The sequence below is a fragment of the Hypomesus nipponensis genome, chromosome 3, assembly GCF_054491055.1.
Source record: "Hypomesus nipponensis isolate SF chromosome 3, ASM5449105v1, whole genome shotgun sequence".
NCBI lineage: Eukaryota > Metazoa > Chordata > Actinopteri > Osmeriformes > Osmeridae > Hypomesus > Hypomesus nipponensis.
The window spans coordinates 1,443,326-1,468,049 of record NC_140363.1 but is presented as its reverse complement, the minus strand read 5'-3'; the positions used below and the strand labels follow the sequence as shown (position 1 = coordinate 1,468,049).

General features: G+C 47.5%; 22 non-coding genes across 22 annotated transcripts; 16 read left to right on the top strand and 6 right to left on the bottom strand.

Annotated features, from left to right (window-relative positions):
- The first annotated feature begins 18,481 nt into the window (after positions 1-18,481).
- trnan-guu (transfer RNA asparagine (anticodon GUU)) lies at positions 18,482-18,555 on the top strand. Its single transcript has one exon. It is a non-coding gene; the product is annotated as a tRNA-Asn (tRNA).
- A 281-nt stretch (positions 18,556-18,836) lies between these two features.
- Positions 18,837-18,910, top strand: trnat-agu (transfer RNA threonine (anticodon AGU)). Its single transcript has one exon. It is a non-coding gene; the product is annotated as a tRNA-Thr (tRNA).
- A 239-nt stretch (positions 18,911-19,149) lies between these two features.
- trnak-uuu (transfer RNA lysine (anticodon UUU)) lies at positions 19,150-19,222 on the bottom strand. The gene has a single exon. It is a non-coding gene; the product is annotated as a tRNA-Lys (tRNA).
- Positions 19,223-19,334: 112 nt separating this feature from the next.
- Positions 19,335-19,426, top strand: trnar-ucu (transfer RNA arginine (anticodon UCU)). Its single transcript is given in 2 exon segments — positions 19,335-19,371; positions 19,391-19,426. It is a non-coding gene; the product is annotated as a tRNA-Arg (tRNA).
- Positions 19,427-19,586: 160 nt separating this feature from the next.
- trnan-guu (transfer RNA asparagine (anticodon GUU)) lies at positions 19,587-19,660 on the top strand. The gene has a single exon. It is a non-coding gene; the product is annotated as a tRNA-Asn (tRNA).
- Positions 19,661-19,941: 281 nt separating this feature from the next.
- On the top strand, positions 19,942-20,015 carry trnat-agu (transfer RNA threonine (anticodon AGU)). Its single transcript has one exon. It is a non-coding gene; the product is annotated as a tRNA-Thr (tRNA).
- A 197-nt stretch (positions 20,016-20,212) lies between these two features.
- Positions 20,213-20,285, bottom strand: trnak-uuu (transfer RNA lysine (anticodon UUU)). Its single transcript has one exon. It is a non-coding gene; the product is annotated as a tRNA-Lys (tRNA).
- Positions 20,286-20,641: 356 nt separating this feature from the next.
- Positions 20,642-20,715, top strand: trnan-guu (transfer RNA asparagine (anticodon GUU)). Its single transcript has one exon. It is a non-coding gene; the product is annotated as a tRNA-Asn (tRNA).
- A 249-nt stretch (positions 20,716-20,964) lies between these two features.
- Positions 20,965-21,038, top strand: trnat-agu (transfer RNA threonine (anticodon AGU)). Its single transcript has one exon. It is a non-coding gene; the product is annotated as a tRNA-Thr (tRNA).
- Positions 21,039-21,277: 239 nt separating this feature from the next.
- Positions 21,278-21,350, bottom strand: trnak-uuu (transfer RNA lysine (anticodon UUU)). The gene has a single exon. It is a non-coding gene; the product is annotated as a tRNA-Lys (tRNA).
- A 112-nt stretch (positions 21,351-21,462) lies between these two features.
- trnar-ucu (transfer RNA arginine (anticodon UCU)) lies at positions 21,463-21,554 on the top strand. The gene is given in 2 exon segments: positions 21,463-21,499; positions 21,519-21,554. It is a non-coding gene; the product is annotated as a tRNA-Arg (tRNA).
- A 159-nt stretch (positions 21,555-21,713) lies between these two features.
- On the top strand, positions 21,714-21,787 carry trnan-guu (transfer RNA asparagine (anticodon GUU)). Its single transcript has one exon. It is a non-coding gene; the product is annotated as a tRNA-Asn (tRNA).
- A 280-nt stretch (positions 21,788-22,067) lies between these two features.
- On the top strand, positions 22,068-22,141 carry trnat-agu (transfer RNA threonine (anticodon AGU)). Its single transcript has one exon. It is a non-coding gene; the product is annotated as a tRNA-Thr (tRNA).
- Positions 22,142-22,380: 239 nt separating this feature from the next.
- On the bottom strand, positions 22,381-22,453 carry trnak-uuu (transfer RNA lysine (anticodon UUU)). Its single transcript has one exon. It is a non-coding gene; the product is annotated as a tRNA-Lys (tRNA).
- Positions 22,454-22,565: 112 nt separating this feature from the next.
- Positions 22,566-22,657, top strand: trnar-ucu (transfer RNA arginine (anticodon UCU)). Its single transcript is given in 2 exon segments — positions 22,566-22,602; positions 22,622-22,657. It is a non-coding gene; the product is annotated as a tRNA-Arg (tRNA).
- A 152-nt stretch (positions 22,658-22,809) lies between these two features.
- Positions 22,810-22,883, top strand: trnan-guu (transfer RNA asparagine (anticodon GUU)). Its single transcript has one exon. It is a non-coding gene; the product is annotated as a tRNA-Asn (tRNA).
- A 270-nt stretch (positions 22,884-23,153) lies between these two features.
- Positions 23,154-23,227, top strand: trnat-agu (transfer RNA threonine (anticodon AGU)). Its single transcript has one exon. It is a non-coding gene; the product is annotated as a tRNA-Thr (tRNA).
- A 239-nt stretch (positions 23,228-23,466) lies between these two features.
- On the bottom strand, positions 23,467-23,539 carry trnak-uuu (transfer RNA lysine (anticodon UUU)). The gene has a single exon. It is a non-coding gene; the product is annotated as a tRNA-Lys (tRNA).
- A 112-nt stretch (positions 23,540-23,651) lies between these two features.
- Positions 23,652-23,743, top strand: trnar-ucu (transfer RNA arginine (anticodon UCU)). The gene is given in 2 exon segments: positions 23,652-23,688; positions 23,708-23,743. It is a non-coding gene; the product is annotated as a tRNA-Arg (tRNA).
- Positions 23,744-23,895: 152 nt separating this feature from the next.
- trnan-guu (transfer RNA asparagine (anticodon GUU)) lies at positions 23,896-23,969 on the top strand. The gene has a single exon. It is a non-coding gene; the product is annotated as a tRNA-Asn (tRNA).
- A 281-nt stretch (positions 23,970-24,250) lies between these two features.
- Positions 24,251-24,324, top strand: trnat-agu (transfer RNA threonine (anticodon AGU)). Its single transcript has one exon. It is a non-coding gene; the product is annotated as a tRNA-Thr (tRNA).
- Positions 24,325-24,563: 239 nt separating this feature from the next.
- Positions 24,564-24,636, bottom strand: trnak-uuu (transfer RNA lysine (anticodon UUU)). Its single transcript has one exon. It is a non-coding gene; the product is annotated as a tRNA-Lys (tRNA).
- Positions 24,637-24,724: the final 88 nt, after the last annotated feature.

Genomic DNA, 24,724 nt, shown 5'->3' with positions numbered 1-24,724 from the left:
GATGCTCAACTTGAGTGTATCAGACACGTGCACTTTATACATCTATAATAAATACGTTGAATTTATCTTGAACTTGTACTTGGTGATTCACTTCATTGACTTGGTACTTTCACAGCAATTGGGTATTATCTAATACATCTTCAGTATTAACCCTGTAAGTTGTGAATTTAATGGTATAGAATCATGTTTAAAGCAATATCAATAGGCTAGTGACAAATAAACTTTGGTATCATGTTACAGTGTGCTAGGTTCTGTTAGTGTAGCGTCCACACAAAAAAATGAAAACCTTCACTGATTGTCTGAATATGTTTCATTTGCTGTCTTGCACTTCTACACCAGAGCTAAGCAGAAAAGTGTAGTCAGAAGGCAACATTATCAATTAGCAATAGGCTACATTCATTAGTAACTTATTAGAACCACCAAGTTAGCAAACACATCAAACAAACTCAATACAACTAGACTACACTGTTGCCACATGTTGGGAAATAACCAAATACAAGCAATATAACAAATGTAATGAATGCAAACTTTGCAAGCACCAAATACACAGTATTGTGCTCACCTAGACTATTCTAGGTTGTGGTTCAGTGAAAGTACAGCTTCTTTAGTTGGCTATAAATGTTAAATACTACTTGAGAAAGCATGTGTTCACAGATGTCAATAGGACATCACAATTACCTGAATGACTTGTAGTGATCGGGAGGTTATGCCTGTTCTGATGATGGCATAAACCATGTTAGATTGTTGGCTCTGTGCATTGTTTGGTTCTCTTCTCCCTGTCTGTTTCTGTGTCTTTGTTTCTGTTGCAGGATGGCAGGCAGGTAGAGGAGCTGTGATTGCTGCAAGGGTACACCTGTGATCTGTGCCTCGGTTCTTAATAAGTTGTGCCCTAATATGCTGGGTCTCTCTATTACTAGCAGGAACATCATCACTGTTAGCTTTTTAGTTTGTAATGATTTTCTACACACTCTACACTTGCACTGATCCCACATCCACTCCCTACACTACTAATGTACATGACCCTCACATCCAACTGTTTCTTTGTAAGCCCTTTTTATTGAATAAATACACTGTTATCCTTATTTTCTGTGCCTTGTCACTGCCTGAAGTGCCTACGTATCTATTCTTCCTTCATATATGAACCCAGTTATGACAGCTTTAAACAAGCACTGGTTGGCTACACACCACATGCCGGGCTTGTATAGATGTGTGTATTGGCACTTTGAAAGGTTTGAATGATTATATCCACATATCAATGTATAATTATTAAATGTCAAAATGTTCAAAATGTGAATAGACTACAAACAATTAGCATACTACAGGCTAGAGGCGATTCTACGTTTTAAAACATCCTCAAAATGAATACTGGATCTTAAAATGGATAACTAATCAATAGAGTACAACAAACCATGATAGAACATACAACTCTGACAGCACTTTAACAAAAACCTTTAATCGTTTGTGTACATTAGTTAGAAAATGTATTTTTTTCATCCCAACAGTAGGGGGTGCAAAAGCACCCCCTGCACCTGTTGTAAAATCCTCTATGCTACAGGCTGTGCACAGTTGGCTACTATAGTTCTCAATAAAGACATTTTAACATATGAAACATGTAGCCTAATGCACGACTTGATTTCACTCAATAAGGTTTGAAAAAACAAGTCAATGAAGTTCTCAATAAAGACATTTTAACATATGAACCAAGTAGCCTTATGCACGACTTGATTTCACTCAATAAGGTTTGACAAAACAAGTCAGTGACGGCAGCGACGTAGATACTTAGTAGGTGTGTTGTTTGACGACGACGGCTTAGTGACGACGTACTTATCTCAGACGTACTTAGTAGGCGTAAGTATTTTATGGCGAGCGGAAAGGGACATTCCTAGGCTTACCAGGAGAAGGAGCAGCCTAACCATACGTCGCCGCCAGACCGTGTGGATTTTTTGAATGGAAGTGAATGGGCCTGCCAACGAGAGACTGGCGGCGACGTGGCGGCGACGGCATGTAAGGAACGTCTACCGGCGGCGACGTCGCGGCGACGCATGTTCGAAAGTATACAAAATACTTGGGCCTACTAGGTACGTCTGAGATAAGTACGTCGTCACTAAGCCGTCGTCGCCAAACAACACACCTACTAAGTAGCTACGTTGCCGCCGTCACTGACTTGTTTAGTCAAACCTTATTGAGTGAAATCAAGTCGTGCATAAGGCTACCTGGTTCATATGTTAAAATGTCTTCATTGAGAACTTCATTGACTTGTTTTTTCAAACCTTATTGAGTGAAATCAAGTCGTGCATTAGGCTACATGTTTCATATGTTAAAATGTATTTATTGAGAACTATAGTAACCAACTGTGCACAGCCTGTAGCATAGAGGATTTTACAACAGGTGCAGGGGGTGCTTTTGCACCCCCTACTGTTGGTATGAAAAAAATACATTTTCTAACTAATGTACACAAACGATTAAAGGTTTTTAGAACATGTTAAAGTGCTGTCAGAGTTGTATGTTCTATCATGGTTTGTTGTACTCTAATGATTAGTTATCCATTTTAAGATCCAGTATTCATTTTGAGCATGTTTTAAAACGTAGAATCGCCTCTAGCCTGTAGTATGCTAATTGTTTGTAGGCTATTCACATTTTGAACATTTTGACATTTAATAATTATACATTGATATGTGGATATAATCATTCAAACCTTTCAAAGTGCCAATACACACATCTATACAAGCCCGGCATGAGGTGTGTAGCCAACCAGTGCTTGTTTAAAGCTGTCATAACTGGGTTCATATATGAAGGAAGAATAGATAGATACGTAGGCACTTCAGGCAGTGACAAGGTACAGAAAATAAGGATAACAGTGTATTTATTCAATAAAAAGGGCTTACAAAGAAACAGTTGGATGTAAATTAGGGGTCATGTAAATTAGTAGTGTAGGGAGTGGATGTGGGATCAGTGCAAGTGTAGAGTGTGTAGAAAATCATTACAAACTAAAAAGCAAACAGTGATGATGTTCCTGCTAGTAATAGAGAGACCCAGCATATTAGGGCACAACTTATTAAGAACCGAGGCACAGATCACAGGTGTACCCTTGCAGCAATCACAGCTCCTCTACCTGCCTGCCATCCTGCAACAGAAACAAAGACACAGAAACAGACAGGGAGAAGAGAACCAAACAATGCACAGAGCTAGCAATCTAACATGGTTCATGACATCATCAGAACAGGCATAACCTCCCGATCACTACAAGTCATTCAGGTAATTGTGATGTCCTATTGACATCTGTGAACACATGCTTTCTCAAGTAGTATTTAACATTTATAGCCAACTAAAGAAGCTGTACTTTCACTGAACCACAACCTAGAATAGTCTAGGTGAGCACAATACTGTGTATTTGGTGCTTGCAAAGTATGCATTCATTACATTTGTTATATTGCTTGTATTTGGTTATTTCCCAACATGTGGCAACAGTGTAGTCTAGTTGTATTGAGTTTGTTTGATGTGTTTGCTAACTTGGTGGTTCTAATAAGTTACTAATTAATGTAGCCTATTGCTAATTGATAATGTTGCCTTCTGACTACACTTTTCTGCTTAGCTCTGGTGTAGAAGTGCAAGACAGCAAATTAAACATATTCATACAATCAGTGAAGGTTTTCATTTTTTTGTGTGGACGCTACACTAACAGAACCTAGCACACTGTAACATGATACCAAAGTTTATTTGTCACTAGCCTATTGATATTGCTTTAAACATGATTCTATACCATTAAATTCACAACTTACAGGGTTAATACTGAAGATGTATTAGATAATACCCAATTGCTGTGAAAGTACCAAGTCAATGAAGTGAATAACCAAGTACAAGTTCAAGATAAATTCAACGTATTTATTATAGATGTATAAAGTGCACGTGTCTGATACACTCAAGTTGAGCATCTCAGAAGACTGGACCATGAATACAGGAATCAGGGCAGTTAAATAATATCACAATATGAGGAGTTTTACTCTCACAACAAACGTCAGGGGGTGATAATCAAATTAGCCTTTGCAAGCACAGAAAGAGGACGCTGCATGCTAGATGGCATTTGTTTAGGTCTTTAGATAGGGCTCCTAGAAATGGCCTTGACGCTCCACCTATTTTCCTCGTTCAAAGTTGCATGGCAGTATACACTTTGGTAGTATTGTGACCTCTGACCTACACTAGTGTCACAGGCCTTTCATAGTCACACCTTACAAAGAACTAACTTATGGCTATGCAGGCATAAGCAAACAGTTATTTACATGTTTAGCAAAATATTAGCCTAATCGTTTATACAGGTCTATCTTATTATAAGGCCTAGGCTATAAATCAGTTATTCTACTAAGTCCATAGATGTAAAGTGAAGAAAACTTAAGGCCAATTCTAAATGATCTGGCAGGCTAGTTAGTAGGCCTATCTAGTAATAGATAGAATAGACTGCTACTTTCATATGGGCTTCTCCCGCCATCCACTCTTGGAACTGGAGTCCCAATGTTTCTAGTAATAGCACCACAATAGACATTTTTAACCAGTATATTATCCACTGCCTGGGTTGTCCTTCTGAAGTTGTTAAATTGAATAGGCTGAACATCAACATGTAACATCAACATCGAGTAGGCTATTAGCCTAGGCATTCCAAACAAATTAGCTTTCAATTTTACGTATGCCTAGGCTACTTGGACCGTGTCCTGGCAATAAATATAGAACATTATGTTACATGTTTTGCCAGGATAACTGGGCTAGACCATTGAATGTTCATGATGTTCCTGTGTGTTTATTCCTTTGACTGGGTACAACAACGCGATCAGGCATCCGACTATAAAATGTTTTTAATGTCGGGCTACGACTAAAGTCATCTTCTGACAATGCCTTTGTTTCGTGTTAAAAGCTCGAAAATGATGAATGGCAAAAACGTTATAACTATAAATTTACTCTAAAATGTACTTAAAAGTATGGCGACGACGTTATCCACAAGTACGTAATCCATAAATAGGTCTGACGACATAGCAACTTATCCAGAAGTAGATGTCAAACGACAGTCTCCTTAGGCAGGTTATCCATGTCCCTTTCCGCTCGCCATAGCCGCAGTCCATGTCGAACACACCAAATAAATAGTAGACGCCGCATTGGCTGCTGGGCGCAAGAAATGCAGCTGCCATCTTGGAGAGGGCAAATTCCTAGTTGCGTAGCATCAGAATAAACAAGATGTTAGCACTTTAAGGCATAGCCTAATCCTGCTCAAATCGGCGGACAATCGAAAACAGAGCTCGGTGGATTACTTTTCACAAGTAAGATTTAACATTACCATACTATTGGTTGTATTTTGTGAAAATAATAACCATGTCCTGTATCATAGCTACATGTATGACATGTCGTGTATGAAAATCAGTTCGGTATTCAGTTCAATATGATGAATTAAATGCGCTGCCATCTTATTCCCCCAGCCAAACAGATTACATTGAGTGGAGCGGGTGACCGTTCCAAGATGGCGGCCCCACGGCTTGTCAACGCCAGTAGGCAGCAGTGGCAGAGCCTGTTTAAGGAGAGCCTGGCCACTCCCTATTAGGCCCCATTGTACCGAATTTTGTTGCAGTTCCACTGGAGTTCCACTGGGAGTGATCGCGGTCGAGTGCAGAATGAGTGGGAGTCTATGGAGCTAGACGGCAAAATGTGTCTCTTTCACCTGATTGTCGTTGAGAAATCTCAGATTTGATTGTAGTTTTAGTATGTTCAACATGGATTACAGATCAGTATCTCAGGCCGTACAATGTGTATGACGTCAATGACATTTTAAAAGGCTTTTTAGAACAGAAAGGCGACTTGAAAAAAATCTATCACCCAGCGGTGTGTATTTTTTTTGCCTCCCCTTTTGAATTCAGAATTCATATTACTAGACAAAAAATTATATCCAAAGAAAAGTGGATTTTTAGGGGTATGGCTCCATAGACCTCTATTCATTCTGCACTCAACCATTAGCGCCCTCATATGGAACGAGAGTGGAACTGAAAACAGTTCAGAACCCGGAAGTTTCCCGAGAGTGGCAGCAGAGAATGTCTAATATAGAGAGAACTGCCACCCTCTGGAAACTTCCGGGTTCTGAACTGGTTGAAATTCCATGTGAGGGCGCTAACGAGCGAGTGCAGAATGAATGGAGGTCTATGGAGCGGTACCCCTCAAAATCCACTTTTCTCAGGATATAATTTTTTGTCCAGTAATTTGAATTCTGAATTCGAAAGGGGAGGCCAAAAAAATACACACTGCCGGGTTTTAGATTTTTTTCAAGTCGCCTTTCTGTTCTAAAAAGCTTTTGAAAATGTCATTGACGTCATACACATCGTACGACCAGAGCTACTGCTTGACGGCAAGCTCTGGTCACTTACTTTTTTCTTTCAGGGCATCGACAACGCAGCTGACAGGTTAGGCTCTCCCTGTCAATACACATACTAGAAAGAGTTTTGGCTTGCTAATGTTGTTGCTAATGTTGCTTATGCTCTGACATTCTGATTCCGCTTCGGATGCCATCAAGCAGGAGCTCTGGTCGTATCAGTCCTTCACTAACCAATCAGCATTTATTAGCAGAATGCTAGCGTGTTATGTGCAACAACGACTCACCATGTAAGAAATCAAAAGGACATGAGTACTCGTTCATTCAACTTTCGACCTATAATCCATGTTGAACATGCACAAACTACAATCAAATCTGAGATTTTTCAACGACAATCAGACGAAAGAGACAAATGTAGCCGTTTAGCTCCATAGACTCCCATTCAACATGCACTCGCTCGCGATCACCCCCAGTGGAACTCTGGTGGAACTGCAGCGAAATTCTGTACAATGGGGCTTAATAGGGAGTGGCAAGGCTCTCCTTAAACAGGCTCTGGTGGCAGTTCTCCCATAGAGTTAATATAACTAGAGTAAGCTACTTTTGTCTTCCAAGATGGCGTCCCCATTCATTTCTATGAAAAGTGCTCAGTGGCGCAGTGAGGCAAGCGAGAGCGCGAGACTGGACGCGGCCATATTTCCACTTCCGGTCTAGCTTTAAACAGTGGCTCTTTTTTTTCCCTAGCTCCGAGCATAGAGTTAATATAACGGCTCCGAGACCTCGTGCACGCTTGCAACTAAACTCGACAACCAGTCGCGAGCATAGATTTATATGGTTACGAGCGTGTGAGCTAAGGCATTGCAGTTGCAGAATCTATGGGCACTGGGCAGAATGGGGTACAAGTCCGATAAAAATCAGACACATGATGCAAACGTAACGGAAATGTTTTTTAGAAATAGGCTATAGGGCTAAATTTAGGCCTATTCTAGATGGAACTCATCACATATGTCGCTTTTTTTCTTCGTGATATGAGTATGATTTCCAATCCATTGTATCGGATGAAATAAACTGTTAACATGAACAGCTCTGTCGTTGTTCTCGCCAGGCAAAGAAAGCTTAATAGTTATTTTGGTAACCGAAATCTTCCATAATGCAGACTTACCATAGCTTAATGTCAACTTTATATTCAAACGAAATGCCGCGAAATTCACACTGCCTTCAATTTCACGTGTCGAAATGTGACCTGTGTTTTATATGTTCAACCTGGAAAACCAAACGTCTATTAATGGAAATAACGTGATCTAACAAAAAAAATTATGTAATAAATAGAAGCTCGAAAAGTGTGTCTAAAATATACTTTATTGAACATTTGTCTTTGAAAGGGGCATATTCATAGAACCATATAGGCTATGATGAAGAAAGTGTTTTGTCCGTCTCTTCATAAACGGAGTGACTAAGTTCAGTTGAGTTCTGGATTTTAATAAGTATTCATCAATCTGCAGATTGGGAGAGAAAACCAGACCTCTGACAATAAATGACAACACAACACCAGGCTTAGGTCTCAATCAAGTCTCTCTCCGCTCTGAAGGCCGGAGGACCATCTTTTATAGGGCACAAGAATGTAAACATAGAAAGTGACAGTCAGGCAGTAATGACATTACAACAGTCTCAGAGAAAGAGATTAACAGCTCCCAACACATGACCACTCAAACTACAGAGTTCATAGTTGGAGCTCTCCTTGTAGTCATGACAAGGACCATTTAGCCAGTACTTTCTCCTGATCTCAAACATCTATTAACCCTGACAAATAGACACAATCTACTCTTATTAATAGCAAGCTTATGTGAGAACGTACTAACTAGTATCCAACGACTAGTTCTATTGATTAGTGAATAATGTAAGCACACAGGAAATCCCAATTTCTTCCACAGTCCCCCCTTTTGACATTTAAAGTCAACACAACAAACATTTATCAATTGTTCATCTGGGACCTGCTGTAGTGCCTTACATTTCACAAGTTTCTGTCACGACCCCACCCCTCTGAGCTTGTTTCCCTTACACACCTGCTCTTGATCATCGTTATCACTCTACTTAACCTGTGGCCTGACATCCAGTCCCTGCCGGATCGTTAGACGTACCAGTACGTTGCGCTTTAGTGCCTGGATCTTAAGGATTATCCCTAGTCATCCTGTTGCCTTACAAATTGTTTATTTATATTTCTGACCGGACTCCTGCTCCTCTTTTTCAGCCTCTGCACCCTGGAACCCGGTCACTCCCGCCTAACCACCCTCACCACCGACCTGCACATTTGGTACCACCATCACTTGTACCCACCTGTCACCAATAAACACCTTTTTCTTTCACCACCTACCAGTCTCGGTCTGCATTTGGGTCCGATCACTAGGAATTGTGACAGAACGATCCGGCCGTACAATGGACCCAGCAGCCCTGGACGCTGTGCGCCATGCCGTCTCCCAACAGGGCAATCTGTTGGGCCAACACAGCACGGCTCTGCAGGAGATAATGGCATCAATACAAAACCTCTCTACCAGCGTGTCCAGTATCCGGGACCAGCTTAGTGCTCCAGCGGACCCACAACCGCATGCACCTTTCCTCGCACCTGCCAAAGCAGGACCTGCTTCCATGTCTGTTCTGGAGCCCAAGGTTCCTACACCTGAGAGGTATGAGGGGGATTTGGGAAAGTGTCGCTCGTTTCTCATGCAGTGTGGATTGGTGTTTGACCTGCAGCCCCGTACCTACGTCTCGGACAAGGCCAAGATAGCCTGTCTGATTGGGCTTCTCCGGGGAAAAGCCCTGGAGTGGGCGTCAGCTGTTTGGGAGCGACAGGACCCCTGCATTGGCTCATACCAGGAGTTCACGGCTGAGATGAGGAAACTATTCGACCACCCTGTACGAGGAAAGGACGCTGCTAAGCGTTTGCTATTCGTCAGGGAACCCGCAGTGTCGCAAAATACGTGATTGAATTCAAAACACTGTCTGTGGAGAGTGGATGAAACGAAGAGTCCCTACAGGCAGTATTCTACCAGGGGTTGACCGACCAACTCAAGGACGAGTTGATTTCTTATCCTGAGCCTCAGGGTCTGGACGACTTGGTAGCCTTGTCCATCCGGGTGGATAACAGGTGCCGGGAGAGAAGGAGGGAGAGACGATGGGGGTCTCCTAACCATCCGCCACACCTGAGACCGACCAAGCCTGTAGAAGGAACAGAGCACCCTGATCGTTCAACACCTCAAGAATCCGGAAGAGAGGTGAGGCTGCCTGACCCTGAACCCATGCAGGTGGGAAGACACGGGTTATCCACTGATGAGCGCCAGCGTAGACGGGAGACCAACAGCTGCCTCTACTGCGGACGCATGGGCCATTACATCTCCTCCTGTCCTCAGCGCCCGGGAAAGGCTCGCTAGGCATGGGGGGTCTTCTAGCGAGCCGCCTTCCTCAGTTCCCCTCACCCCAAGCCAGAACCCTTTTTCCTGCCACCCTCATCAGGGAGGACCAGTCAGTAGAGATTAAAGCCCTCGTCGACTCTGGAGCGGATGACAGCTTTATGGATGCTGACCTGGTGGAACAGCTGGGGCTCTCCAAGGAGCAACTCCCGGAGGCCATAGAAGCTACTACCCTAGATGGCAGACTGCTGGCACGGTTGACCATGAGGACGGAACCGTTTAAGATGCTGTTATCAGGCAACCACTCTGAAGTCATCTCCTTCTACATCCTGTCCTCACCACGCGTTCCCCTGCTTCTTGGTTACCCCTGGCTGAGGAAACACAACCCCACCTTCGATTGGGTGACAGGCAAGGTAACCAGTTGGAGTGTTGAATGTCATGCTAACTGCTTCAAATCTGCCTGTTCCCTGTATGTTCCCAGCCCGAGTAAGCCCTCTGCTCCCCCGGATTTGTCCCTGGTCCCGGAGGTCTATCACAGCTTGGGTGAGGTGTTCAGTAAACAACAGGCACTGTCACTTCCCCCTCACCGACCTTACGACTGTGCGATCAACCTGATTCCTGGGGCCGCCTTTCCCAAGGGACGCCTTTATAGCATCTCTCGGCCGGAACGTGAGGCCATGGAGGCCTACATCAAGGATTCCCTGGCGGCAGGCCTCATTCGTCCCTCGTCGTCCCCCTTGGGTGCCGGATTCCTTTTTGTTAGTAATAAGGATGGGACCTTGCGGCCTTGTATCGATTACCGGGGGCTAAACGACATAACCATCAAGAACAAATACCCTCTGCCGTTGATGAATTCTGCCTTTGACTCCCCGCAGGGTGCCACTGTGTTCACCAAGCTCGATCTACGCAATGCCTACCATCTCGTCCGTATAAGAGAGGGGGACGAATGGCTAACCGGATTCAACACACCCATGGGCCACTTCGAGTACCTGGTCATGCCGTTTGGCCTCACCAACGCCCCTGCAGTATTCCAGAGTATGGTAAACGATGTTCTTGGAGACATGATTGGTCGCTTTGTGTTTGTCTACCTGGATGATATCCTCGTGTTCTCTGAGAACCTTCTTGTCCACACCCAGCATGTCCGACAGGTCCTCCAGCGTTTGCTGGAGAACCGCCTTTTTGTGAAAGCAGAGAAATGTGACTTCCACGCACACACCACCTCTTTTCTCGGATACATTATTACGGGGGGACAGGTGAAGATGGATCCGGAGAAGGTGAGGGCGGTTCTGGACTGGCCTCAGCCTGGTACTAGACTGCAGCTCCAGAGGTTCCTGGGGTTCGCAAATTTCTATCGACTGTTTATCAGAGACTACAGCCGGGTGGCCTCCCCTTTGTCAGCCCTGACGTCTAGTGCCAGGCCCTTCTGCTGGACTTCCGAGGCAAACAGAGCATTCCTGGATTTGAGGAACCGGTTCACCAACGCACCCATCCTCACCCAGCCGGACCCCTCTCTACAGTTCGTGGTGGAGGTGGATGCCTCTGATGTGGGAGTTGGCGCCGTCCTGTCCCAGCGACGCCCCGCTGATGGTAAGCTCCACCCGTGTGCTTTTTTTTCGCGTCGTCTTTCCCCAGCCGAAAGGAACTATGACGTAGGGAACCGGGAACTACTTGCCGTGAAGCTCGCCATGGAGGAGTGGCGCCACTGGCTGGAGGGAGCGGAGCAACCGTTTATCGTATGGACCGACCACAAGAACCTTGCATACATGCAGTCGGCCAGGCGACTCAACTCCCGTCAGGCCAGGTGGTCTTTGTTTTTTGGGCGCTTTAACTTTACCCTCACCTATCGACCAGGCTCTCGGAATGGCAAGGCAGACGCGCTATCCCGTGTGTTCTCTAGGACAGAGGAGACAGGAGCCAAACCCGAGGCCATCCTGCCCCAGGACATCGTAGTGGGGGCAGTTGTCTGGAAGATCGAGGAGGAGGTTAAAACGGCCCTTCTAGATCAGCCTGGTCCAGGTAACGGCCCACCGGGCCGCTTGTATGTGCCCAACTCTGTCCGTTCTGCTGTGCTCCAGTGGGCACACACTGCTAAGATTGCTTGTCACCCGGGTGTTGCCCGTACCATGGCTCGATTGCGCAGACGCTTCTGGTGGCCTGGCATGGGAAGAGATACCCGGGTTTTTGTTTCTGCCTGTCCTGTCTGTGCTCAGAACAAGGGAACCAACCGACCCAGTGCAGGACTTTTGCACCCTCTACCGATTCCCCGGCGACCCTGGTCCCACCTGGCTCTGGACTTTGTAACCGGTCTGCCCCCGTCCGAAGGTAACACTGTTGTTCTAACAGTGATTGATAGATTCAGCAAGTTTGCACACTTTCTGCCCCTCCCGAAGCTTCCTTCAGCTACAGAGACTGCTGCGATCCTTGTCAAGGAGGTTTTTCGGATCCATTGTCTTCCTGGAGACCTCGTATCAGACCGAGGTCCCCAGTTCACATCGGCGGTATGGAAGGCCTTCTGTACAGCCATTGGAGCTACTGTCAGCCTCTCGTCTGGATTCCACCCCCAGTCTAATGGCCAAGCTGAAAGGGCCAACCAGAAGATGGAGACGACGCTTCGCTGCCTGGTCTCCTCAAACCCCACCTCCTGGACCTCCCAATTGCCTTGGGTGGAATACGCCCACAATACGCTTCCTACCTCCGCCACCGGTATGTCCCCTTTCCAATGCCTTTACGGTTATCAACCCCCCTTGTTCCCCTCACAGGAGAAAGATCTCGCTGTTCCCTCTGTCCAAGCCCACATCCGCCGCTGCCACCGGACCTGGCATCGTGCCAGGGCTTCCCTGTTGAAGGCCTCCGGTCGGTATCAAGTCCAAGCCAACCGTCGCCGTATTCCTGCACCAACCTATGCTGTGGGGGACAAGGTCTGGCTGGCTACCCGGAACCTTCCACTGCGAACGGAGTCCAGGAAGCTGAATCCCAAATACATCGGCCCGTTCGTGGTGGAGAGGATCATCAATCCCGCAGTCGTCCGGTTGAAATTGCCCAAGGCCCTCAAGGTACATCCTGCCTTTCATGTTTCCTGCCTCAAGCCTGTCCTCCTCAGTCCCCTGCTGCCTCCCCCTCCTCGGATGATCGGCGGTGGTCCTGTTTACACGGTGCGCCGCATCATGGATTCCCGTCAGCGGGGCCGGGGATTCCAGTTCCTCGTGGACTGGGAGGGCTATGGGCCAGAAGAGAGGTGCTGGATCCCTCCGCGTCAGATCTTGGACGCTGGCCTGCTGCGGGACTTCTACCGTCTCCATCCAGGTGCGCCGGGTGGTCCGCCCGGAGGCGTACGTCGGAGGGGGGGTACTGTCACGACCCCACCCCTCTGAGCTTGTTTCCCTTACACACCTGCTCTTGATCATCGTTATCACTCTACTTAACCTGTGGCCTGACATCCAGTCCCTGCCGGATCGTTAGACGTACCAGTACGTTGCGCTTTAGTGCCTGGATCTTAAGGATTATCCCTAGTCATCCTGTTGCCTTACAAATTGTTTATTTATATTTCTGACCGGACTCCTGCTCCTCTTTTTCAGCCTCTGCACCCTGGAACCCGGTCACTCCCGCCTAACCACCCTCACCACCAACCTGCACATTTGGTACCACCATCACCTGTACCCACCTGTCACCAATAAACACCTTTTTCTTTCACCACCTACCAGTCTCGGTCTGCATTTGGGTCCGATCACTAGGAATTGTGACAGTTTCATAACATTTCAAAACCTTAACAATCAAACAATCTTTATCTGTTACTACACAGTGCAGCAAACCTGATTATAGGATTTGAATAAGTATTAGGTACTACCCAATCAGGTGAAAAAGTACAATGCAAAGCAAGTGAATAGCTTTTGTTTAGTTCTCTAGATAGGGCTCCTAGAAAAGACCTTAATGCTTCTTATTTTCCACGTGCAATGTTGCATAGCATTATACACTTTCGTGATATTGTGACCTCTGATTCATCCTAGTAACACAGGCACCTCCTAGGACCTTACTAGAACTAGAAAGAACTAGCTTATAGCTATTCACTTCATAAACAAACAGCATAGTGAACGTTTATCAATGATACTAGAAACGTAGGCATATTTCTCTCCAAGGGTCATGCTCTCATGAAGTCAACACAGCATGGTATAGATCAAACACTGTCCATGAATTCAGAAGCTTTGAACAGTATAAAAGTAATAAGGTAACCACTATCTTTAATTATTGTTCACTGATCTATGGTTAAGGACATCTATTCAGATTGCATACTGCATTGTATATCAGTTGGAAAATAGAAGGAGGCAAAAGGCCATCTTTATTACATTTCAATCATTCTCAGGGCAATAAAGTAATCAGTCTTGCTTGCTTTTGTCTGTGGCTTGATTTGGGCTACAATAATTTTACTGGCAGCTTTCCGAGAGCCTAGTGCACAGCACTGTAACAGCAGGCAGTACCCATCTTCCAAGCTCAAACCACTATCAGCACAGCAACGATTAACATGCCCATGCCCAATCCAGTTATTCCCATTTGAATGATAGTCTAAAAAGAAACCTCCAATAGAGGAAGTCAGTCACAGGGACTTGAATGCTGGACCTTCCGATTAAAAGCTTCCATTGTTTCCTCAAAGTCAGGTACATAAGAGAGACAAACTTGGCCTGCTTCATCCCACGCTGCCACACGGTTTGAGGACCCTTTCGCCCGAACAGGGACTTGAACCCTGGACCCTCAGATTAAAAGTCTGATGCTCTGCCGACTGAGTTATCAGCCATCTCGCCATCTAGCCATCTCCTTCAACGCACAAACCCCTAATGATCCTATGGCATCATGTTAAACTTTAGTCACCTTAGCTAATAGTAGCAATCGCTACAACTGTACTGTACAGTAACGCTAATTTCTAATGTAATCGTCAGAGGAAACAGGCAGGATATATTCGCAATAATTCAAGTTAGTGTTAGTATCAGATTCAGATTAGTTAATTAGTTAACGTGCTCTACGTCTATTACGTCTGACAGTAGGTACTGTAGGTACAGGTACAGTAGGTACTGTACTGTACAGACAGTGAAGTACAGTGTCAGTAACGTACAGTAACCAACATTGAGTATTAACTTGTCGACATTGCGGGGTCTGCTTACAGTACCTAGTCTAAACTTCTACGGTTTTAGTGTAAGTATTAACCAGTCCTTCACTGTAGGCACTTAGCTACTTACATTCATTTAAAGTGGATCTACCTCCAATGAATAATGGAATTCATAATGATCCTACTTGAAGCTTTGGTAAGAATGACAGCTGTCAATCATTGTAGATACAGTAAGCTGTTAAAAACGAAACAAAAACCTTTAGCAGTCTAGTTTGCTTATGTTACTGTACTTATGAGCATGCACAAGTTGGTTCAGCACTTCCATACTTAGTTGTAAGTACAGTTATTAATATGTCTCTGTTATTTTAGATGAGCACCAAGCCTAAGAGCCACAAATCCATGGGAGATGGAGAGTGGATTAGACCAATAGACCTGCCCCAAGGCAGCGGAAATGGCATGACCTCTATCAAAAGGTAAAGTACTGCAAAATATGTGCTTATTAGTGCTTATTATTATTACTTAAAGTCATTAGACTGCAGGTCACTTGATGAAAAATGGTCAATACAATGGTGCAGATAATATCACACAATGGACTATACACTGAGTGACTCTGGCTGAATAACTATTCTGATTGTTTCAGATTGAGAAATGCCCCATGCAGGCCCGTGGACAGACCACCCTTTTTGGAGGGTCCATGGTCTGTAATTGTGGATTCCATGCTGTTAAGGTGATGTATAAAAAACATACATCTGACTATCTTGCATCTCATGTCTCTTACAATGCTGTTGCTGTTACATTACATGACATGCTGTTGTTTTAGCAGACTGCCACTCAGCCACCTCAGGCACCGCAGTCTGTGGCTTCAGACTTATCCACTGGTGCTGCAGTCCTGCCTTCTTTCCTGCGGCCCCCTCTGAGTGTGGCAATGGTAAATATTTTCTTGGTTATTCATGTTTTATATAAATAATTTTGTACGTGCTGAATAACAAAATTAATTCTCTCCTTGCAGTTCACTAAATCACGCTATGGTGGGTCACAGTCTGCCTCAGTGAAGCCCAACATTGTGGCGAGGAAGACCCCCAGCCCCGCTCCTCCTCTACCCTCTGTGAGGACCCCCAGCCCTGCTCCTCCTCTACCCTCTGTGAGGACCCCCAGCCCTGCTCCTCCTCTACCCTCTGTGAGGACCCCCAGCCCTGCTCCTCCTCCATCCTCTTTGAGGACCCCCAGCCCTGCTCCTTCTCCATCCTCTGTGAGGACCCCCAGCCCTGCTCCTTCTCCATCCTCTGTGAGGACCCCCAGCCCTGCTCCTTCTCCATCCTCTGTGAGGACCCCCAGCCCTGCTCCTTCTCCATCCTCTGTGAGGACCCCCAGCCCTGCTCCTTCTCCATCCTCTGTGAGGACCCCCAGCCCTGCTCCTCCTCCATCCTCACTGAGGACCCCCAGCCCTGCTCCTTCTCCATCCTCTGTGAGGACCCCCAGCCCTGCTCCTTCTCCATCCTCTGTGAGGACCCCCAGCCCTGCTCCTTCTCCATCCTCTGTGAGGACCCCCAGCCCTGCTCCTCCTCCATCCTCACTGAGGACCCCCAGCCCTGCTCCTTCTCCATCCTCTGTGAGGACCCCCAGCCCTGCTCCTTCTCCATCCTCTGTGAGGACCCCCAGCCCTGCTCCTCCTCCATCCTCACTGAGGACCCCCAGCCCTGCTCCTTCTCCATCCTCTGTGAGGACCCCCAGCCCTGCTCCTTCTCCATCCTCTGTGAGGACCCCCAGCCCTGCTCCTTCTCCATCCTCTGTGAGGACCCCCAGCCCTGCTCCTCCTCCATCCTCACTGAGGACCCCCAGCCCTGCTCCTTCTCCATCCTCTGTGAGGACCCCCAGCCCTGCTCCTTCTCCATCCTCACTGAGGACCCCGTCTACCACCTCTGTGAAGACCCCCAGCCCTGCTGTTAGTACCTGCCTGGAAGTAGCCATTGTGAGCACAGCATCTCCTTTTTGTCTGGTTGTTTCAAGTCATCTTGAGAGTAGCCATTTTGAATGCAAAAAAAACATTCTTATTTGCTGTTGTCTTCTAAACAGGACGGGGCAGGAGAAATCCATCCAGTTGCTACTGGGGCTACAGCTTCTGTCTGGTTGCCGGGTGAGCTGAGCAAGTCAATCCCTGTTCAAGATCAGAGGTGGATTTCCAACACCCTATTTCACTCTGGCAAACTGCGGCCAAATTTGAAGCTGTGGTACGAGCCCCTTGTTCCAGCACTAATATATCATCAAATGCCAACACCCGACCGCTTGTTCGCCCATCGGCTGATGGTGTGGATGCCCTACCGCCTTTGGAGGGTGAGGGTGTTCTACCCAGCAGGCATTGACGCTGGGCTAGTGCCCCTCTACCCCCCTCCCAGAGGCATGGACACTGAACACTTTAATTTTGTCAATAGTTCTGTTAATGTTTTCTGTTATTGTCTATAGTTACTGTTGAATAAGTGAATGGAGGGATTCACTACTGTTCTGTATATATTTAAGTTATTGTCTATAGTTACTGTTGAATAAGTGAATGGAGGGATTCACTACTGTTCCGTATTTATTTAGGTCACTGTCTATAGTTACTGTTGAATAAGTGAATGGAGGGATTCACTACTGTTCTGTATATATTTAAGTTATTGTCTATAGTTACTGTTGAATAAGTGAATGGAGGGATTCACTACTGTTCCGTATATATTTAGGTCACTGTCTATAGTTACTGTTGAATAAGTGAATGGAGGGATTCACTACTGTTCTGTATATATTTAAGTTATTGTCTATAGTTACTGTTGAATAAGTGAATGGAGGGATTCACTACTGTTCTGTATATATTTAAGTTATAGTCTGTAGTTACTGTTGAATAAGTGAATGGAGGGATTCACTTACTGCTGTATAATGGCTTTGTGATGACTGAAAATAAAAGTTTTATCACAACATAAATGTATTTTCCTATGCTTCGTTTGTTTGTTTTTTGTATAAAAGTTTCTGCTAAATACATCAACTTAATTTTAAATATTAACTTAACAGTTATTAGTATCATCATTGTTTTGTTATTAACCAAACAGTGATTGTGATTTCCAAGAATACAAAATAACCACTTGAATTTCTAGCAACAATTTAGTCAAACCAAAACCTTGGGACTAACTTTTATCCCATATAGATGTCTATAGAAATAGAAATATAAGGTTTTAATTGTGATTCCTGATATACCTCAACATTTAAAAAACATTGTTGATGTAGGTATGGGCCATAAAAATCCCTTCCTTCTCTTTTTCTCTCCTTTTTTCTCTCTTTTTACCCTCTTTTTTTCCTCCTTTTTCTTCTTCCCCCTTTCTCCCCCCTCCTTTCCTTTCTTCCCCCCCTCAGGTACAGGAATGTTCCCCAGCTTTGGCGCAATGGATAGCACATTGGACTTGTAGGCAGGGGGAGGAAAAGCCATTCAAAGGTTGTGGGTTCGAGTCCCACCAGAGTTGTCCGCATTTTTTCCCCCAAGCTCCCGTCGACCGATCGCGGGAAGAGTCATTTGCGCGGCCGCTCCTCCTCTTCTTCACGGGACTCCGAGCACTCGTCCCCCAGCGTTTCCTTCCATCTTCCGGTCCTTCCATGTTCCGGTCCTGTTTCTGCAAAGACAGGGTCTCTGTGGCGCAATTGGCTAGCGCGTGCGGCTGTTAACCGAAAGGATGGTGGTTCGAGCCCACCCAGGGACTAATGTGTCCTTGTTCGCCTCTGTTGTGGGTCATGCCTGTGTGACAAATGAGCTATTCCGCCGTCGGAGCTGGAAAATGTCTGAAAAATGCAGTCCTACGCTCTGCCAACGGAGCTGTCAAAAGGTGAGCGAGTGGGAGGTTTTATTTGCGAGGAAGGCATGCGATCCCCCATTTTGGGCATGACCTTCTCAGGTGGCTTGCGAAGATGCTGTCGACCCCACCTTAAAGCACCCACTCGAAGAGGAAACAGAAGGCTGAGCTCGTCTCAGTTGACAAAGCGTGGCGCCGTGGCTTAGTTGGTCAAAGCGCCTGTCTAGTAAACAGGAGATCCTGAGTTCAAATCTCAGCGGCGCCTTTTTAGGCGCAAGTGTCAGCTCAATTTTGCATCCTTTGTCTCAAAGTCATGGGGTGCAACGGAGACAAAGGTTGCGTGCCACAAGTCACGCTCTGTGGTTTGAACACACAGCTAACCCAGGAACTTGAATGCTGGACCCTCCCATTAAAAGCTTCCGTTGTTCCCTCAAAGTCAGGTACATAAGAGAGACAAATTTGGCCCGCTTCATCCCGCGCTGCCACACGGTTTGAGGACCCTTTCGCCCGAACAGGGACTTGAACCCTGGACCCTCAGATTAAAAGTCTGATGCTCTGCCGACTGAGCTATCCGGGCTCTGGAACTGCAAGCAACTCTGAGCTTTTCGTGGAACATCTGCATGTACAGCTCCTTCGCCACTCAAACCCCTAAGTATGGTATGGCGAATCCTAACAGGTTTAGCACTGGGGGCTCTGTGGCGCAATGGATAGCGCATTGGACTTCTAGGCAGGGGGAGGAAAAGCCATTCAAAGGTTGTGGGTTCGAGTCCCACCAGAGTCGTTCGGATTTTTTCCCCCAAGCTCCCGTCGACCGATCGCGGGAAGAGTCATTTGTGCGGCCGCTCCTCCTCTTCTTCACGGGACTCCGAGCACTCGTCTCCCAGCGTTTCCTTCCATCTTCCGGTCCTTCCATGTTCCGGTCCTGTTTCTGCAAAGACAGGGTCTCTGTGGCGCAATTGGCTAGCACGTTCGGCTGTTAACCGAAAGGATGGTGGTTCGAGCCCACCCAGGGACGAACGTGTTTTTGTTTGCCTCTGTTGTGGGTCATGCCTGTGTGGCAAATTAGCTGTTCCGCCGTCGGAGCTGGAAAATGTCTAAAAAATTCAGTCCTACGCTCTGCCAACGGAGCTGTCAAAAGGTGAGCGAGTGGGAGGTTTTATTTGCGAGGAAGGCATGCGATCCCCCATTTTGGGCATGACCTTCTCAGGTGGCTTGCGAAGATGCTGTCGACCCCACCTTAAAGCACCCACTCGAAGAGGAAACAGAAGGTTGCGCTCGTCTCTGTTGACAAAGCAAGGCGCCGTGGCTTAGTTGGTCAAAGCGCCTGTCTAGTAAACAGGAGATCCTGAGTTCAAATCTCAGCGGTGCCTTTTTAGGCGCAGGTGTCAGCTCAATTTTGCATCCTTTGTCTCAAAGTCATGGGGTGCAACGGAGACAAAGGTTGCGTGCCACAAGTCACGCTCTGCGGTTTGAACACACAGCTCACCCAGGAACTTGAATGCTGGACCCTCCCATTAAAAGCTTCCGTTGTTTCCTGAAAGTCAGGTTGACAGTTTGAGGACCCTTTCGCCCAAACAGGGACTTGAACCCTGGACCCTCAGATTAAAAGTCTGATGCTCTGCCGACTGAGCTATCCGGGCTCTGGAACGGCAGGCAACACTGAGCTTTTCGTGGAACATCTGCATATACAGCTCCTTCGCCACTCAAACCCCTAAGTATGGTATGGCGAATCCAAACAGGTTCCGCACTGGGGGCTCTGTGGCGCAATGGATAGCGCATTGGAATTCTAGGCAGGGGGAGGAAAAGCCATTCAAAGGTTGTGGGTTCGAGTCCCACCACAGTCGTTTGCATTTTTGCTCCTGACGACCGATCGCGGGAAGAGTCATTTGCGCGGCCGCTCCTCCTCTTCTTCACGGGACTCCAAGCACTCGTCTCCCAGCGTTTCCTTCCATCTTCCGGTCCTTCCATGTTCCGGTCCTGTTTCTGCAAAGACAGGGTCTCTGTGGCGCAATTGGCTAGCGCGTTCGGCTGTTAACCGAAAGGATGGTGGTTCGAGCCCACCCAGGGACTAACGTGTCCTTGTTTGCCTCTGTTGTGGGTCATGCCTGTGTGACAAATGAGCTGTTCCGCCGTCGGGAGCTGTCAACGGAGCTGTCAAAAGGTGAGCGAGTGGGAGGTTTTATTTGCGAGGAAGGCATGCGATCACCCATTTTGGGCATGACCTTCTCAGGTGGCTTGCGAAAATGCTGTCAACCCCACCTTAAAGCACCCACTCGAAAAGGAAACAGAAGGTTGCGCTCGTCTCTGTTGACAAAGCGAGGCGCCGTGGCTTAGTTGGTCAAAGCGCCTGTCTAGTAAACAGGAGATCCTGAGTTCAAATCTCAGCGGCGCCTATTTAGGCGCAGGTGTCAGCTCAATTTTGCATCCTTTGTCTCAAAGTCATGGGGTGCAACGGAGACAAAGGTTGCGTGCCACAAGTCACGCTCTGTGGTTTGAACACACAGCTAACCCAGGAACTTGAATGCTGGACCCTCCCATTAAAAGCTTCCGTTGTTCCCTCAAAGTCAGGTACATAAGAGAGACAAAGTTGGCCCGTTTCATCCCGCGCTGCCACACGGTTTGAGGACCCTTTCGCCCGAACAGGGACTTGAACCCTGGACCCTCAGATTAAAAGTCTGATGCTCTGCCGACTGAGCTATCCGGGCTCTGGAACGGCAGGCAACACTGAGCTTTTCGTGGAACATCTGCATGTACAGCTCCTTCGCCACTCAAACCCCTAAGTATGGTATGGCGAATCCAAACAGGTTCAGCACTGGTGGCTCTGTGGCGTAATGGATAGCGCGTTGGACTTCTAGGCAGGGGGAGGAAAAGCCATTCAAAGGTTGTGGGTTCGAGTCCCACCAGAGTCGTTTGGTTTTTTCCCCCAAGCTTCCGTCGACCGATCGCGGGAAGAGTCATTTGTGCGGCCGCTCCTCCTCTTCTTCACGGGACTCCGAGCACTCGTCTCCCAGCGTTTCCTTCCATCCTCCGGTCCTTCCATGTTCCGGTCCTGTTTCTGCAAAGACAGGGTCTCTGTGGCGCAATTGGCTAGCGCGTTCGGCTGTTAACCGAAAGGATGGTGGTTCGAGCCCACCCAGGGACGAACGTGTCCTTGTTTGCCTCTGTTGTGGGTCATGCCTGTGTGACAAATGAGCTGTTCCGCCGTCGGAGCTGGAAAATGTCTGAAAAATGCAGTCCTACGCTCTGCCAACGGAGCTGTCAAAAGGTGAGCGAGTGGGAGGTTTTATTTGCGAGGAAGGCATGCGATCCCCATTTTGGGCATGACCTTCTCAGGTGGCTTGCGAAGATGCTGTCAACCCCACCTTAAAGCACCCACTCGAAGAGGAAACAGAAGGTTGCGCTCGTCTCTGTTGCCAAAGCGAGGCGCCGTGGCTTAGTTGGTCAAAGTGCCTGTCTAGTAAACAGGAGATCCTGAGTTCAAATCTCAGCGGTGCCTTTTTAGGCGCAGGTGTCACCTCAATTTTGCATCCTTTGTCTCAAAGTCATGGGGTGCAACGGAGACAAAGGTTGCGTTCCACAAGTCACGCTCTGCGGTTTGAACACACAGCTCACCCAGGAACTTGAATGCTGGACCCTCCCATTAAAAGCTTTTGTTGTTTCCTCAAAGTCAGGTACATAAGAGAGACAAATTTGGCCCGCTTCATCCCGCGCTGCCACACAGTTTGAGGACCCTTTCGCCCGAACAGGGACTTGAACCCTGGACACTCAGATTAAAAGTCTGATGCTCTGCCGACTGAGCTATCCGGGCTCTGGAACTGTAGGCAACACTGAGCTTTTCGTGGAACATCTGCATATACAGCTCCTTCGCCACTCAAACCCCTAAGTATGGTATGGCAAATCCAAACAGGTTCCGCACTGGGGGCTCTGTGGCGCAATGGATAGCGCATTGGACTTCTAGGCAGGGGGAGGAAAAGCCATTCAAAGGTTGTGGGTTCGAGTCCCACCAGAGTCGTTTGCATTTTTGCTCCTGACGACCGATCGCGGGAAGAGTCATTTGCGCGGCCGCTCCTCCTCTTCTTCACGGGACTCCAAGCACTCGTCTCCCAGCGTTTCCTTCCATCTTCCGGTCCTTCCATGTTCCGGTCCTGTTTCTGCAAAGACAGGGTCTCTGTGGCGCAATTGGCTAGCGCGTTCGGCTGTTAACCGAAAGGATGGTGGTTCGAGCCCACCCAGGGACTAACGTGTCCTTGTTTGCCTCTGTTGTGGGTCATGCCTGTGTGACAAATGAGCTGTTCCATCGTCGGCGCTGAAAAATGCAGTCCTACGCTCTGCCAACTGAGCTGTCAAAAGGTGAGCGAGTGGGAGGATTTATTTGCGAACAAGGCATGCGATCCCCCATTTTGGGCATGACCTTCTCAGGTGGCTTGCGAAGAGGCTGTCGACCCCACCTTAAAGCACCCACTCGAAGAGGAAACAGAAGGCTGAGCTCGTCTCTGTTGACAAAGCGAGGCGCCGTGGCTTAGTTGGTCAAAGCGCCTGTCTAGTAAACAGGAGATCCTGAGTTCAAATCTCAGCGGCGCCTTTTTAGGCGCAGGTGTCAGCTCAATTTTGCATCCTTTGTCTCAAAGTCATGGGGTGCAACGGAGACAAAGGTTGCGTGCCACAAGTCACGCTCTGCGGTTTGAACACACAGCTCACCCAGGAACTTGAATGCTGGACCCTCCCATTAAAAGCTTCCATTGTTTCCTCAAAGTCAGGTACATAAGAGAGACAAATTTGGCCCGCTTCATCCCGCGCTGCCACACGGTTTGAGGACCCTTTCGCCCGATCAGGGACTTGAACCCTGGACCCTCAGATTAAAAGTCTGATGCTCTGCCGACTGAGCTATCCGGGCTCTTGAACGGCAGGCAACACTGAGCTTTTCGTGGAACATCTGCATATACACCTCCTTCGCCACTCAAACCCCTAAGTATGGTATGGCGAATCCAAACAGGTTCCGCACTGGGGGCTCTGTGGCGCAATGGATAGCGCATTGGACTTCTAGGCAGGGGGAGGAAAAGCCATTCAAAGGTTGTGGGTTCGAGTCCCACCAGAGTCGTTCGGATTTTTGCTCCCGTCGACCGATCGCGGGAAGAGTCATTTGTGCGGCCGCTCCTCCTCTTCTTCACGGGACTCCGAGCACTCGTCTCCCAGCGTTTCCTTCCATCTTCCGGTCCTTCCATGTTCCGGTCCTGTTTCTGCAAAGACAGGGTCTCTGTGGCGCAATTGGCTAGCGCGTTCGGCTGTTAACCGAAAGGATGGTGGTTCGAGCCCACCCAGGGACGAACGTGTCCTTGTTTGCCTCTGTTGTGGGTCATGCCTGTGTGACAAATGAGCTGTTCCGCCGTCGGAGCTGGAATATGTCTGAAAAATGCAGTCCTACGCTCTGCCAACGGAGCTGTCAAAAGGTGAGCGAGTGGGAGGTTTTATTTGCGAGGAAGGCATGCGATCCCCCATTTTGGGCATGACCTTCTCAGGTGGCTTGCGAAGATGCTGTCGACCCCACCTTAAAGCACCCACTCGAAGAGGAAACAGAAGGTTGCGCTCGTCTCTGTTGACAAAGCGAGGCGCCGTGGCTTAGTTGGTCAAAGCGCCTGTTTAGTAAACAGGAGATCCTGAGTTCAAATCTCAGCGGTGCCTTTTTAGGCGCAGGTGTCACCTCAATTTTGCATCCTTTGTCTCAAAGTCATGGGGTGCAACGGAGACAAAGGTTGCGTGCCACAAGTCACGCTCTGCGGTTTGAACACACAGCTCACCCAGGAACTTGAATGCTGGACCCTCCCATTAAAAGCTTTTGTTGTTTCCTCAAAGTCAGGTACATAAGAGAGACAAATTTGGCCCGCTTCATCCCACGCTGCCACACAGTTTGAGGACCCTTTCGCCCGAACAGGGACTTGAACCCTGGACACTCAGATTAAAAGTCTGATGCTCTGCCGACTGAGCTATCCGGGCTCTGGAACTGTAGGCAACACTGAGCTTTTCGTGGAACATCTGCATATACAGCTCCTTCGCCACTCAAACCCCTAAGTATGGTATGGCA